This window comes from Anabrus simplex, chromosome 2, assembly GCF_040414725.1.
Source record: "Anabrus simplex isolate iqAnaSimp1 chromosome 2, ASM4041472v1, whole genome shotgun sequence".
Lineage (NCBI taxonomy): Eukaryota > Metazoa > Arthropoda > Insecta > Orthoptera > Tettigoniidae > Anabrus > Anabrus simplex.
The window spans coordinates 15,591,218-15,606,158 of NC_090266.1; the positions used below are offsets into that span (position 1 = coordinate 15,591,218).

Consider the following 14,941-nt stretch of genomic DNA (forward strand, 5'->3'; position numbering starts at 1 on the left):
CTGTGATAAAATTATTATTTTTGTGATGCGATTAATTATCAATTTTTCAAGACTCTAATCCTATGTTTTTTGAAAAATCACAACATCCACAAAAATAAGCAAAGATGGGCAAGCTTTCCACTCCTGTTAAAAGCAGTTGATTTTTTCTAGAGGGTGAACCACTGTGAGATTAACAGATACATTTATACCGATTTCAGAAAAATTGAAATTTTATTTTGTAAATTATAAAAATGTTTGTGTTTTTTTTTCACCTATGATCCCTTTCAGTTTTAATTAAATATGAGCTTCTTGGTCCATCCACGAGAACAACTGCATGTGAAGAATACTGCAAACTTTTAAGTGAATCATTCATGTTAAGTTCTGAAATATGAGGTCAAAGAATGGCTTCATTTTCTGTTTATTCATTGACAAAAAATAGATAATGCAACTCCAACAATAAACTCATCTGTTTATTGCTACTGTATGTGCAAAACTAAACCTCTGACTGAACATTGTCTGAAGTTGGGGATTTGTTTCGCTCAGTTGCCGTACTCAACTTTAGTCCACGGCCATGTTATTACCACATGTTACCACGTTCAACTTGAGTCAGAAAGGAGAGAAGGTATCATTCACACTACTCTACTGCCTAGCGGTGTACGAAAGTCTGTTTTAAATAGCGTGAGTCACGCCGTTCTTCCCGCCAGCTACTCTATTGTTCGTACGTCGTTTGTGTTTGGAAGTGGGTCTATTTTAATCACAGGTTTTAAATCGTAATTTATACTGCTGAAGGTGACTTCTACACGTCATGAATGCACAGCCGAAGTAAAGGAAACCCGAGGACAACATTACTAAGTCCATGAACCTGCTACGCCGGCGTAGCAAGGGGAGAGGTGATACTCCCACGTGGCACGTCCCAGGTGGCGAATAGGGGGGGGGGGTCCTAACCGGCTTGCCAGCGGACTTGAGGGAAATAAAATACCTCTCGCGGACCAAACACACAACTCCCTGTGGGTGGGGGACACCGACAAAGAATACACCCACGGTATCCCCTGCCTGTCATAAGAGGTGACTAAAAGGGGCGACCAAGGGATGATTGTCTTGGAACCATGAAACTACTTGTGATTAGTACCACCACGCGGAGAACATCATGGGTCGCTTTTACTTGCGCGTAGTACCACTATATTAGGTACCAAATAGGTTTGTGATTAGTAGCATACAGGAGCACCGTGGGGTCGGCTTTTGCAGTACCTATGATTAGTACCACCATATGAGCCGGACCATGGGATGATAGCTACCATGGTTCTGCCTTGCCTACGATTAGTACACCACGGGATAGTGCAGGTCCCTGTGGTTAGTACTCTTATGTGATGAACACAGTAGATTTGCGTTGCCTGTAAATGGCACCGCAAAGTGAGAAAAACCATAGGTCTGTATTATGTGTCGAATTTCATAACCTCTGAGTAGTACATTGTGTGGAATACCGCAAGTCTCTGCTACTTTTGATTAGTACCGCAACAGGATAAATACCATGGTTCTACTTGCCTAGCGATCAGTACCGTTATGAGGGACCGATAACTTGGATTTTGGACCCCCTTTAGACTGCAAGTATCATCGTTTCAGTGTTATGCTATAGCAGCAGTCCCTTGGTCAGTAATCCTATTGTTTTACATCAGTTAGTGTGAATGTAAAGCATGGTAGGTCGCATCCACTGATTGTTTTAAATTAATGTCCATCCATTCATTCTTTGTTCTCACGCTTTGAATTCTGGTCAGTGGAGAATTTTAGACTTTTGTCATTCCATTTCGCCTCATTTCGTACCATTAGAGGCCGATGACCTCGATGTTAGGCCCCTTTAAACAACAATCAAATCATCATCAATATTACTAAGTGGTTTTCTGATTTTTCCTGTGTTGGAAATCGGTGATAGTGATGATGGCAGTAGTGAGACTGACAGTGAGTCTGGTCCTAGGTTCGTTGTGTCTGGTGCATGGAAAGTCCCAAGATGTCACAAGAGGATCGGATATTGGTTTGAATAATGTACCTAATTTTTGCGGGGTTACCAGTGTGAAAAATATCAAAGGGCTTTCACCATTTGAGCGTTTCACCAAATTATTCCCTGAAGCAATTCTATGAACACGTCGCTCATGAATTCATTGATTATTTCATATTGAAAACATACACAACTGTGAAATTTTCTCCACACAGCCGCCGGTGGAAATGGAGTGATGTACGACCAGACTGTATCCAGGCGCTCATTGCTGTAGAAATAGATACCGGAATGTGTTGCAAATCCTCACGCAAATTTTATTTTTAGGACAGATTTGGGCTGACCACTACTACTGGATTTTCTGAAAATTTTTCGCAAAATCAGTCTCAGCTTATGAGGTAATTTTTGCATTTCAACAATAATGCTAATCAGGTAATAAAAGGCCTTGATGGATATGATGAGACCAATTATGGACTGAGTGTGGGCGAGATCTCTCTGTCGATGAGATCATGCTATCATTCAAGCAATATCTACCCAGTAAACCATCATCTAAGTGGGGAGTGAATCTTCGGTCATTATGTGACTCGTGTACAGGTTATTTGTCGAAATACAATCGTCGTGGGCTTTAACTCGTTTCCGAGTATAATCTTCTTTCGTGTCACTTCACTCCAAACTCAATGTTGTCTGTTGATGTGTTTATGGCAACGAAACAGTCCAATCTTAGTGTGGAACGAACAACCACACAGATCACACGGAATCGTTGGAGGAGGGCGTGGTTGAGCCACACTAATTTCTCGTGCTCGTCGCTTGGCCTCTTCTTAACTGTGCCGTTTCCCTTCAAATGCCTTAACAGCGCCCGGGATGGTCTGTCACCAGGTTGAACGATCTTCAGCAAGCGATTCCTAGGTTTGTGGATTCAGACCTGTCAATGTATACACTGTCACAAGTAGCACCAGGAACTGATGTCCGGGACATGTTGTGTACAACTTTTTACTGACTTACTGCATTCAGGCACTGTTAGGGGCTCCCTGATAGTATGGAGGTGCCGAGAGTGTGGATAACACAAGCCTGCACAGGGCAAGATACTGGGGTACAACAGGTGGAGGAAAAATACAAACATTCAGGTGATGTGGGAGGTGTCGATCAGTTTGATTATCCATTTGATAGACGTACCCTGAAGTGGTACATAGTACTATGTCGCTTTATAATTGAAATTGCTCTCATAAGCATCTGTACTGCATACAACATTCAGAGCCCAGGAAAAAGGTTAACCCACAGAAAATTTCTGGAGAATATCACTCAGTCTTCTGGACAGTTATGAGCACCGGATACCGAACAAAAAGGGAAGAAAACACTCCTCCCCTACTTTGGCAGGCAGACTGACGGAGCGCAACTTCCAACACAATTTGAAGACAAGAAACACAAACTTATTTGTAAAAAGAAAGGGAAAGGGGCCTGCCGACGTAAGCAAACAAGCTACTTGTGTGTTGTGCCATGCTTCGAGAAATATCACACTTTGAAGCGTTATATGCCAGTGCTGATGGTTGACTTTGATCAAATATATCTGCCTTCGATTTACAAGAAAATAATTTGCAATTTTTGAAGTTTGGTTTTGTCAGTGTACTTATGTAGTGTGTAAATCTTTGCCTTGATGAACAGAAAGCCGTTTTTGAGGTCAGACTAACTAATTCAGGAGTTGGTAGAAAGTAGAATTCAAAGGTTTGGAATTTGTTTCTCAACTGTAGGTCGTATAATTTTTGTATAATTTATATTGCTTTTTGCAGTGTATATACAGTGTCACACACGTATGTTGTGGGTTTTTTCTGTAAACAGGAACATCAGTTACAGTAATTTTTTCACAAAATAATTTTTTTCACATTTTGTTTTTTACATTGTAATCGTGCAGTGTGAATATTATTCTCAAAATAATATTTTTCCATGACTTTTAAAATTCATATGAGAGGAGAATCATGCTATTTGAGTTATTTGATTCATTTTTCATCGCTTAGTACCATATTAATTGCTGAATGGTATGGACAGAGTCTTGGGTAAAGAGTTCAACATGAAAATAAATAAGTCCAAAACAAAAGTAATGGAGTGCAGTTGAACGAAGTGAGGTGGTGCAGAAAATATTAAATTAGGAAAATAAGTGTTATTTGGGTTGTAATATAACTAACGATGGCAGAAGTAAGGAGGACATAAAATGCAGACTAGCACAAGCAAGGAAGAGCTTTCTTAAGAAAAGAAATTTGCTCACTTCAAACATTCATATAGAAATTAGAAGGGCATTTTTGAAGACTTTCGTCTGGAGTGTGACACTGTATGGAAGTGAAACATGGACGATAACTAGCTCAGAAAGAAAGAGAATAGAAGCTTTTGAAATGTGGTGTTATAGAAGAATGCTGAAGGTGAGATGGATAGATCGAATCACAAATGAGAAGATACTGAATCGAGGAGATTGATTTGGCTAAATATGACCAGACGAAGAGATAGAATGATAGGACACATCTTAAGACACCCAGGACTTGTGCAGTTGGTTTCTGAAGGAAGTGTAGGCGGTAAGAATAGTAGGGGTAGACCAAGGTATGAGTATGACTAGCAGATCAGTTACATAGAAATGAAAAGTTAGCATAGGATATGGTGGCATGTAAAGCTGCATCAAACCAGTCTATGAACTGATGATTCAAAGTTAAAAACTTCATTATTGTTCCGTATTGAATCACAATAGTAAAAGTGAATTCAAGGGTTCCATCTTTTCAATACAATATATGTTGTACAAGATTGAGAGCACGAGCGCAGTTTAGCCCAAATTAGCAAAACATGAAAAAATTATAATTTTTAATGAAAATTAAAGAAATAAAAAACATTTTTACCACAAATTTCCCAACATCTCAAAATCATAATTTTTTGCATTCGTTGAGCTGCATGAAAAATTGAAAAAAAAAGAGAAAGCACAAAAATTACCCAAATTTATGAACATAAACTCAAAAAAAACGTATAAAAATCAATCATTTCATATAGGTAAAATCTGCACCTTGCTTTGCTTTCAACTACCTCTATTTTAGTATGTTTCTTAAAATTTCTAAAGCAAAGAAGTTAATAAAAATTTCTAGAAATATTCCAACTTCTTTTTCCTCCATAATAAATGGAAGTTTAAAACAGAAATTCTACTGCAACAAATAAATACTCTATTACAGAGTTATTAGGCAATACAACAAAACCAACCAACAAAAGATTTGAATTATGGTTACTATTTCAGGGTATCTGTGGAACGCAGAGGTGATGAAAGAAGGTGCGGGCTTGAAAGGGTCTAACTACAGTCTCAAAATTAATTTAAAACTTTAACAAAGGTTATATTTCTTTAGAATTTCAAAAATCAACAAATAACAACATAACAGGTACAATTAGCAATTTTGAAACAAGTCAAGGAAAATACAATATTAGTGAATTCAACAGGTCCTGGGCTTCAAGCCCTTCGCTTTACAATTCTTGAGCCCCCAGCTCAAATTTACAAAAGAGTAAGAGTTTATTCAAGGGCAGAAATTCCCTAATTGTACAGCACTTGCTCTCCAAAATACAATATCTAGCTTTCAGAGGCACTCGTTACAATTACAAAATTTGAAAAAGAGCTAACAGGCTCTCAGTTTCTTACTGCCTACTCAAGGCAACATTACATCAATCTTAGGTCCACCATTTACAACTGCAACTTATTTCTACAGGGGTATTAAATACCCAACCTACTGGGCCTTCGTGGAATAAGAATCACAGGTTAAATTAATGACCCGAACACAAAATGAATGGAGGTGTATACTTGCACTCCTAGATAGGAACACTAAAAGAACCTAAGGGGCTCTAGGCCGATGAAACAGGCGTTATTCCCAAACTACTGAGGTGACTCGTATAGAAATTATTTTAACATATTACAGGCAAAAAACCGTTACAAAACAAAGTTGCCTCAAACCAAGATGAAGGGGAGCTCGAGAGGGTAATTCACTCTCTATCCCTGATTTACAGTTAAAGATTTAATGAAGGTTTTACCTTAGCCGGAAGAAAGGTACATTTTAGGGAAGCTGGTTACATAACTAAAGAGTTGGACCTTTCCCTTGGGTTAAACTGCATAGGTAGCAAGAAAAAATAAAGTTATTTGGCCATTACCTTGTAGATGTTCTGTTGACCGATGAAAGACGACGATCAATTGGCCAATAAACTAGAAAAGCCGCAGCTTATAAACCCTCAGGGAAGGTTAGAGATCATTCAAGAATAAACTAGCCACACCCTCTTAATTTTATTGGTAGATTTCAAAAGTAACACTCAGAATTGAACCAGAAGCCTGTGATAGGTGGCAAATTAATTACAGAAATTAGGGATTGGCTAGATTAAAAAACTGGCAGAAAGAAAAAGGAATTATTGCCAACCCAAAAATAAATGAACATCAATCAGTTACAAAAACCTAGAAATACAAAACTTCTTTAAATTATAACTTCTTACACTTTGCACCAGGGTGCGTGATCATAGTTTTTTGGTAATGTCATCTGTGGAGAAATGTCCAAACTTCCTGATGTATAGCTAACAAAACTAGGAGAAATTCACTCAGGTTAGGCAACTGCACAATAATAAAATTACTCAATATTTCTGTGGTGACATCATCTGAGTAAAGTTCTAAGTTGGTGTAGTTTCACTTTCACTGTTATACGCTGAATTTGAATGCACGGCTTTGGGGTGTACCTCCCGATACAGTTAATAACAGAAAATTTAAATAATAACGATTTTATTACAAATATTGGAGATACTAATTACGCAAATGGAGAACATAAATTACAAGAATTTAAACCAATTGCAGAACTCTTTTGGTTGTAAAAATAACAATTTTATAGATTGCGAAGGAGAAATGAAAAATAGCAAATAGCCGTTTTAATAATATTTTAAGATCTAGATTTTATAAATTTAATTTAGCAGGGCATGGAGTTAAAGCAAAAATACTGTATTTATTAGATTCTAATGTACAAAGAATTACAGGGGTCAAACAAATTATTAATAAAGATATAGAAATTATTAAGCAAAAATACATGAATCCTGTTGCTGTTCCATATAAAATAGAATTGGCCGATGTTAAACTCGATACACTATTAAAAGAATTACCAGATATTTTAAAAGAACGTTATTTGCAGGTATTTTTAACAACGGAGAGATGAGCAAATATTTAATAAATAATTTTAATTTTAATTTTCGAAAGCAAGGAGAATACAAAGAAGATTGTAATCTAATAGTAGTAGTAGTAATAATAATAATAATAATAATAATAATAATAATAATAATAATAATAATAATTCTCTTGGAAAAGATTGTATAACTTGCTTAAATTCTAATTCTAGAGTAAAAATATACACTAAATTTATTTGCCAATCAACAAGCCCAGGAGTTAACAAACAGCTTGGAAACCGTATCATAGATTTTTAAATTGCCCTGATAAAAGATTAAAAGAAAAATGTTCTTTTAAATAAGCTAAAGAGAATGGAATAACAAGATTGGAAGCAACAATTGACGCAAGTGCGATAACAGGTATCACTTGAAAACAATATTCTCTGACCTATGGGTAACGAATGCAGATATCGAGCTCGAATAATTATTATTTTATGATCGTGATGATTATTATTATTATTATTATTATTATTGTTGTTGTTGTTGTTGTTGTTGTTGTTGTTGTTGTATATATGGCTGTGAAATGATTTATAACCATTTAGTATTAGTATTATTATTTACGTAGTTGAAGGATTGTATTGTATGTGAGGTTATGTCATGTACATAGACATTTATATCAGTTCTGTTAATGTAAATTCCCGTAAATTAATCTTATAATTTATTTTTACCTGTATACAAAATTGTAATCCATAATTGTGAAGCACGCTCTAACTTCCAGAATGGTACAGGTACGAGAACGATTGAGAATATTCCACCCATTGTAAACTGTGTATTACGCACTCTAGAATTTTCATGAAGATATATTGTGACCGTATTGGTTATACACATATTTAATAAATTAAAAATTGATTTAGGCAGTGGAAAATTTTGTCAAACTCCCTTGTCCATATTAGAGTAAAGTTGCAGTAGGTTGCATCAGTTTGCACACTTCCGACTTGGTGGTGTAAACATGAGTCCATCATAGCTGGAAGAATCCCCAGAAAGGGAGCGAACTATGAAAAATGACAAGGAAAGGAAATCTATAGTAATAACTCCGCCTACTAAAAATGGCCGAAACACGGCAATGCCAACGTGCAGACTTGATTTGTATTGCAAGATTTCGAGATATGCATAATAATTAGTAAGGGAAACCTCGGCATGTCATATGTTTTCATAATAAACCTCTGCCAAAATTCTAATTGTTTATAAAATTTTAACGTATGGAAAATTATGCCACCATATGATTATATATGCACCAGTAGCGTACCCACGCCAACTAAGTACGCAGACTCCAGATGGGGATCTTCAGAAAAAGGCATCATTTTGATAATAAATTTCAGATAAACCGCCGATCGATGTGTTTTCCGCACATAACAAGATTACTTAAAAGTCTGAGTCCCACATTTGAGCGTATTGCCGATGTCACACAACCTGTGGAACCACTGATATGCAAAATGTGGTGGGACTGATCACCGTCTATTGTTCGTGTAGAGGTGAAATTATATAACGGGCCACCATGTTGAGAAAATGTTCACTTGATGCGAAAGATTGAAGGTAGACACACGGTCCGCTGGTGTTCTGGCCTTACCTGTACTCGGGAGTGCTAATATACATTTTGCCAATACGTGGTGTGAAAAACTTTGTCCAAGTGATACAGTTAAGTATTGAAAGTATTTGAAAATTTTCAATAACGTGACCGCGAGAACTGTGTTACAGTTTCGAAAATTGTGTTTGTGAATGACGCAACTTAATTCAACATCATTAGACTTGTTACGGTGAAGAAGAGGACCCTGGGATTATGAACGTGCTCAGCAGGACTAGAAGAGGATTCGAACGTGTGATCCATGTCAGCACCATGAGGGGCTAAATGACGACAAGGGCCTTCCCGAAGCCCGATCCATGAATTTCTCAACATGGCGATGAGTACATGAAATTTAAATATTATCTGAGTAAATTGGGCGGTTATGTAAAATGTAGATCACATAAGCTAGGTTAGTAATGTAAATAGCATGTATTTTTGAATTAGGAAGAGACTTGTGAGTGGTCTTCATATTGTTTTAAATATATTTATTTAGATGGAAAAGGAAATTCTGTAATATGGGCTAAATTTTCAGGCCTGTAAAATGGAAATTTAATGTAACGCATGTGCATGATTTAACAATGAAATATCGGAAAGGTTGAGAGTGCTTTAGATTAGGACGGCAAAATATGGATTTGTTTTATTGATTTTAAACCGCAAAATGTGTATTTTTGTTATATGGAATATTCAATCTATTTTGGTTATATATGGCGATAGTGTCTTCAAAATGCCAGCATTGGCATAATAATCATGGGCATAGAAAGGCACTCTTGTTTTAATGTAATTTTGCATGAAAAGAATATATAAATGGCTGTATTTATTATTTGTGTAAGTCGTGACAAGCCTGGACAGGAACGGACACCCTCCCATTTTTAGATAAAGTTTTCCTTTTATGTCAACAAGTATATGCTTTTCTTTAATATTAGAATAAAATTACGGATATGCTTAAATCCATTTGAGATTTTTGTCTGAGTTCAAACTGTAGGAAAACATAGGCTGAATTTTTTGATGCAGTCGACTGGATGTGAACCTGGATATTCTAAGTCTATGGATGTGTTATTGAAAAGATGAATAGTGGCTTGATATTGAGTTAAAGAATTGCAAGCAGGAAGAGAATTAATAAGTCAATGGAGCTATGGAATACGATAAGAGGATATCAGTTGAAAATGAATGATCTCCGGCCAGCCATCACAAGCTATGGTTCTGTGCTGTATGATTTATGATCTAAAAGGGTGCATTAGCATTTCCTTGTTAGAAGGGACACTGCCAAGTTTATTGTTGAAGGCTGTCCACCAAGGCTAAATGCATGAGGTTCGCATAAATGCGATTGCATTTAAAGGATTTCTTTTTAATTCGTTCATGTTTATTTCTGCAGAGAAATTATATAACTGGAACGCCAGTATTGTATGGTTTGTTGACCTTGTGATTGAGATAGGGAATATTTACAGACCTGTTTGTCGGTGGCATCCTGGAGACCACCGGTTCGAAGTCCAAGGCAGACCCTAGATTTTTGTCACACACAAGTTTTTTGTTGTTGTTGTTGTACAACCAGTTGCATGTGTTTATTCCTTATACATCTGTTTACAATATGTGTACATAATTTTTGAATATACTTCTTGAGATGTATTTAATTTTTTTGTTTGAATTCGAAAACTGGTTCTGTCTCGTTATTTTGTCATCGGGTTCAGTGCGATGTGGGTTTGATTCTGGTCCCAACATCTGTCTAATTTTATTTGATGGTTGTGATATTGCCCAATAGTGTTAACTTATTCTTTTGTTTATTAATTAGTTAGGCGACCGCTCCAAGTTGTCTCCAATTTTAGCATAGATAATGTGTTTCTTCTAATAGTGAAGAAAGCTTGTAATGAGAATCGTCGCATTTACAAGGATATTTCTGTTCTTAAGAAGGATTAAAATTAATAATTTCATGTCAGAAAGGAAAGAATCAACTATTTAAACGATAAAATATAATGCTTTGTTAAAATTCTCATTGAAAGGAGTGACATCTCCAAATTTATATTTAGTCCATCGGACATTGTATATTGCATTTTTATTATTGTAGAATTATTCAGGGTTGCTTTCAATTAATCATGATTTTATCAAGGTATAATAAATAGGTTTTTAAAACTTTTTTTTCTTATCGTTTTGCCATTAAAAAATGCATCCTAAAATTTCCTCCGTTCATTTATGCCTTTAAGTTAGTTTAGTATTGTATTTTGATCTTACGCCGCGAACACACTGTGGCCCTGGGAGGCTGTTGGTTTGATTCTATGGAACGGAGGAGTGCAGTTGATCCTTGCAGATCAAAAGAGCTTTTGTTCACTCATTACTTTCAAGTTTATTCGAACGCTTTGGTATATGGTGCTATATGGTGGTAGCCCGAAATTTTGGGGACAATGATGCTGTCGTATGGTTCTATTGGGCAATGGTGTGGGTGGTATGGTTGCATTTGGCACCCAACATGGGGCGTTTTAGGTATTTTTTAAAATTTTTTGCATTTTCAGCATTTTCGATACGTAACTTCAAATCGTGACTTTTGCGAAAATGGGCGCAAGGCATGGTAATGCCATATTTAAAATTATAGCACTGGCCAATTATATGAAGGAACACTATCGTAGTTCATGTTATAGGATGGTGATAATTGGACCAGTATGTGAAATGAATGACTAATTAAAGTTAATGTTATATATTTGAGGCAAATTTAAACATAATCGTGGTTATAATCAAGGTGATGATAACCATGACAGTCATTCATAGTAATTGACGTACCCAAGGTCAAGTAGGGATTTAATTAAATCCTGGGAAACAATAAAATGTTTTCACCAAATCTGAGGAAAAATGAATATAGGTACCCTTCAGGTTGTCGTATTCATGGGTACTAGTCAGGAGGTACTGGTTGCAACAGGCCTCATTACGTACAGTGAATCATTTATTAAATTTGTGTTAGTTTTTCGTGGTAGGTAAGGTGACCTCAGGCCTTTAGATTTTATTGTGAAATGGCAGTGTAAGTTGGAATTCATGTGGAAAGTTTTGGGACAGTATTACCCATTGTATTAGGTGTATCTGCCTCAATACTGGAAGGATGGCCTAATTTATTGGCATATACCAATTGTGTTGGTGTTTAACTTGCGATATTTTTATTTTACAAACTTATTCAAAATTTTAATATGATGATTATAGGTTAACTATTTGAATATTTTTGTGATGAAAGGTACCCTTGATAAAATACACTGTTAGGAAATTTTGAGATAGCTGTATTCATGCTAGATATTTGATTCAAGTTAGATTGTTGTAAAAATTTTATGAAGCTTGATTAAGATAAACCTGAATTGATTTCATTTTCAAGTTGATCGTTCTTAATCCGAGGTTCAAGTTAAGGGGGGCTCACTTTAATGAAATAATACTTTGTAATGTATCTTTCTAGAAGCTTGGCCAGGCACCTATATAAAGAGACGATCTTGACGGTGAAGTTAGTTACTGCTGAGTTATGATTTGGAAGTTATGGGTTGAAGAGTCATGGTGTAGCAAGGTTATACTTGTGACCACGTGGACAACATACTTTTAAGCAGTCAACTGTTTGATTATTTGTGTTTCAATGTTATCTTGATGTGCAGCGATTGGCAGTTGTCTTTAAATGGCAGTTTTTGATGTGAATGTTTTGATTTTGACAAAAGTGATTAAGGTTGTGCATGTGTTTTGTAAGTTCATGTGCATCTGTGTGGATACGTTACAATTTATATTTATAATATTATATTATAAATTTTATTGCGCACAATGTGCAAAATTTACATATAACATCAAGTAAATTACAATTCACTTAAGGAACACTTTGTTCAGAGCAAAATTGATTCAGAGAGACTGTTCTCTTCTTGCACTTCATTACGTGATATGTATCACACTGTTCATTGCACAATACACATACACACTCCTGGCTGGCCTGGTGGTATGATTTCTTGGCACAGATACGGTGATGAAAGCCATGTATTGCAAAGTGTGTCACCAAATGTCTCAACTCATATTCCTCTTTCATCCAATCCTTATTTATCAGTGCATCTGTACTGTAAAAGCTTTCCTCAGTCGAGTCCCTTTTCTCTCGTAGTTTTCGTAACAGCTCCTCGTATGCCGGAGTTTGCTGTAGAGGCATTTGTAGTCTTAAATCCTCTATCAGGAAGGTTTCCTGTGCTAAAACATATACGTACCGGGACCGGGTGAATTTAGATACCCCTAGGACCCTCTTAAGGTATCTCGGTTTCATGCTTTCCAGTTCTCGTAGCTGTTTACATGATAGGTACTCCCATATTGCTTCTAATCCGTATGTGAGCGTTGGTAGCACTTTGACTTGGAAAAGTTTCATGGCCGTCTCCAGTGACATTCTTTGCAGATGTTTGATTTCACTTATGCTTCTAAGTGCAGCAGCTAATCTCTTCTTTGTGTGTACTGAGAAGGTCGTCCCGGAGACTTGTAGTGTGATCCCTAGATACGTGAACTGGTTTTTCGGTGTTAATGTGTGTGTGTCCTTCGCATACAATGTAGTCACCTTTCAATAAGCGTCCTCCTCTCCTGAATACCATTAATTCTGTCTTCTTTAGATTCATCCTTAGCTCATTGTCATCCACCCATTGTGTGACAAGCTCCATTCCGTTTTGCAAATCTTTTATGTTATCAGTGGCTAGTGCCATATCATCCGCATATATGTATATGCTTACATTTTGTGCTCCCTCTTTGATTTTTGTAGGGAGATCCTGGGACAGCGCATTGAACAATAAAGGGCTCAAGGGGTCCCCTTGTAGCACTCCGATGGTCTGATCTATCCCGTCTGATTGGGATACCCCATCACTGATTTGCACTTTGGTTTGCCACTAGTATGTTAGCTATTAAATTCGTCATATCCGATCGTCCGACGAGGCTTTCCAGTTTCTCGATTAATTTCCTTCTGTTGACAGTGTCAAAGGCTTTGATGTAATGAATGAAGATTACATACTTCTTCCCATGGGCTTGTGTTCTTTCTTGTATGTCCTTTAGCAGACAGCTTGCCGCTATCAGGGTGGAATCCAAATTGTTCATCAGGTAACAGTGGTTCCATCAGGTTACTTATTTTCTGTGCTAATAGTTTGGTGAGTATTTTAAATTCCACCGACTCCAGGGCTAGCCCTCTGTAAGATTCTGGTTTGCTTGTGTCCCCTTGTCCTTTATATAGCATCTTTATGACTGCCTGCCGCCATGCATTAGGTATGTTACCAGATTCCACGCATTTGTTCATTAGCATTGCCCACACTGGTTCTAGGTAGGGTAATGTAGCTTTTAGATGTTCTGCGCAAAGTCCGTCTATTCCCGGTGCCTTGTTTACCTTGCTTGTTGAGATGGCCTTTCTCACTTCCTCACTTGTGATGATTGTAGTTCTTTCTATCACTTTCCTCTCCTCTAACTTCGGTCTGGTTTCCTTAAGGGCTAACACACCTCTCATATGATTCTCCCAGGTCTCCATGGGTATGTCTGCAGGAAATCGCAGCTGCCGTGGTCTGAGTGCCTTATAAGGGTTCTTCTCAGCATCCTGTACAAACTTTTCGTCTTCCTTTGCCCTAAATTCCCATTTTTTTCAGCTTTAGTAACGCCTTGAATTTCATCATAATCTATTATCTTCATTTCCGTATTGATTGGTACTACAATATAGGGAAAATTGAGAAGTCTCCACCTTATCAATACATTAATTTATTTACTCTAAAGTGGTAAAATCATTCAGTACCGGTTTCGATCCCTATGGGATCATCCTCAGTTGACACACGATGAAATACTTATAAGAACATCACATGTAAAAGGTTGCATCTGGTAAGACTAGTTCAATTAAATTAAATATAAAAGTTGTTAGGTTGTTAGTGAGAAAGTATTTGTTATGTGTGTGACACGTGACCACACTATGTCTAAGCTAATATACATTGTAGAGATCTTACATTTGTTCTCAATCAGTGTTTAGGATGTTACATTCAGTATAGTTGTTTCTGTTTACAATCAAGACAACTTTATTACGAGTAGCATTTATAAATTATAACGAATGAAAAACAACATAAGCTCTAACCTCAACATTATATATATCATGTACTTTACTAGCGCAAGTGGTAAAATACAACAATACCAATAAGAATTTGATCCCATCCCATTAGATCAATATTTTATATACTTTTAACAGCCTGTCATGTCAGATCATATTTTATACATATATC

At 36.6% G+C, this 14,941-nt stretch overlaps 1 protein-coding gene across 1 annotated transcript in view; it reads left to right on the forward strand.

The window, feature by feature from the left end:
• The window catches only part of LOC136864955 (E3 ubiquitin-protein ligase AMFR), a 549,886-nt gene that overhangs the window by 287,670 nt on the left and 247,275 nt on the right, over window positions 1-14,941 (forward strand). The gene's annotated exons all lie outside the window — the stretch shown is intronic.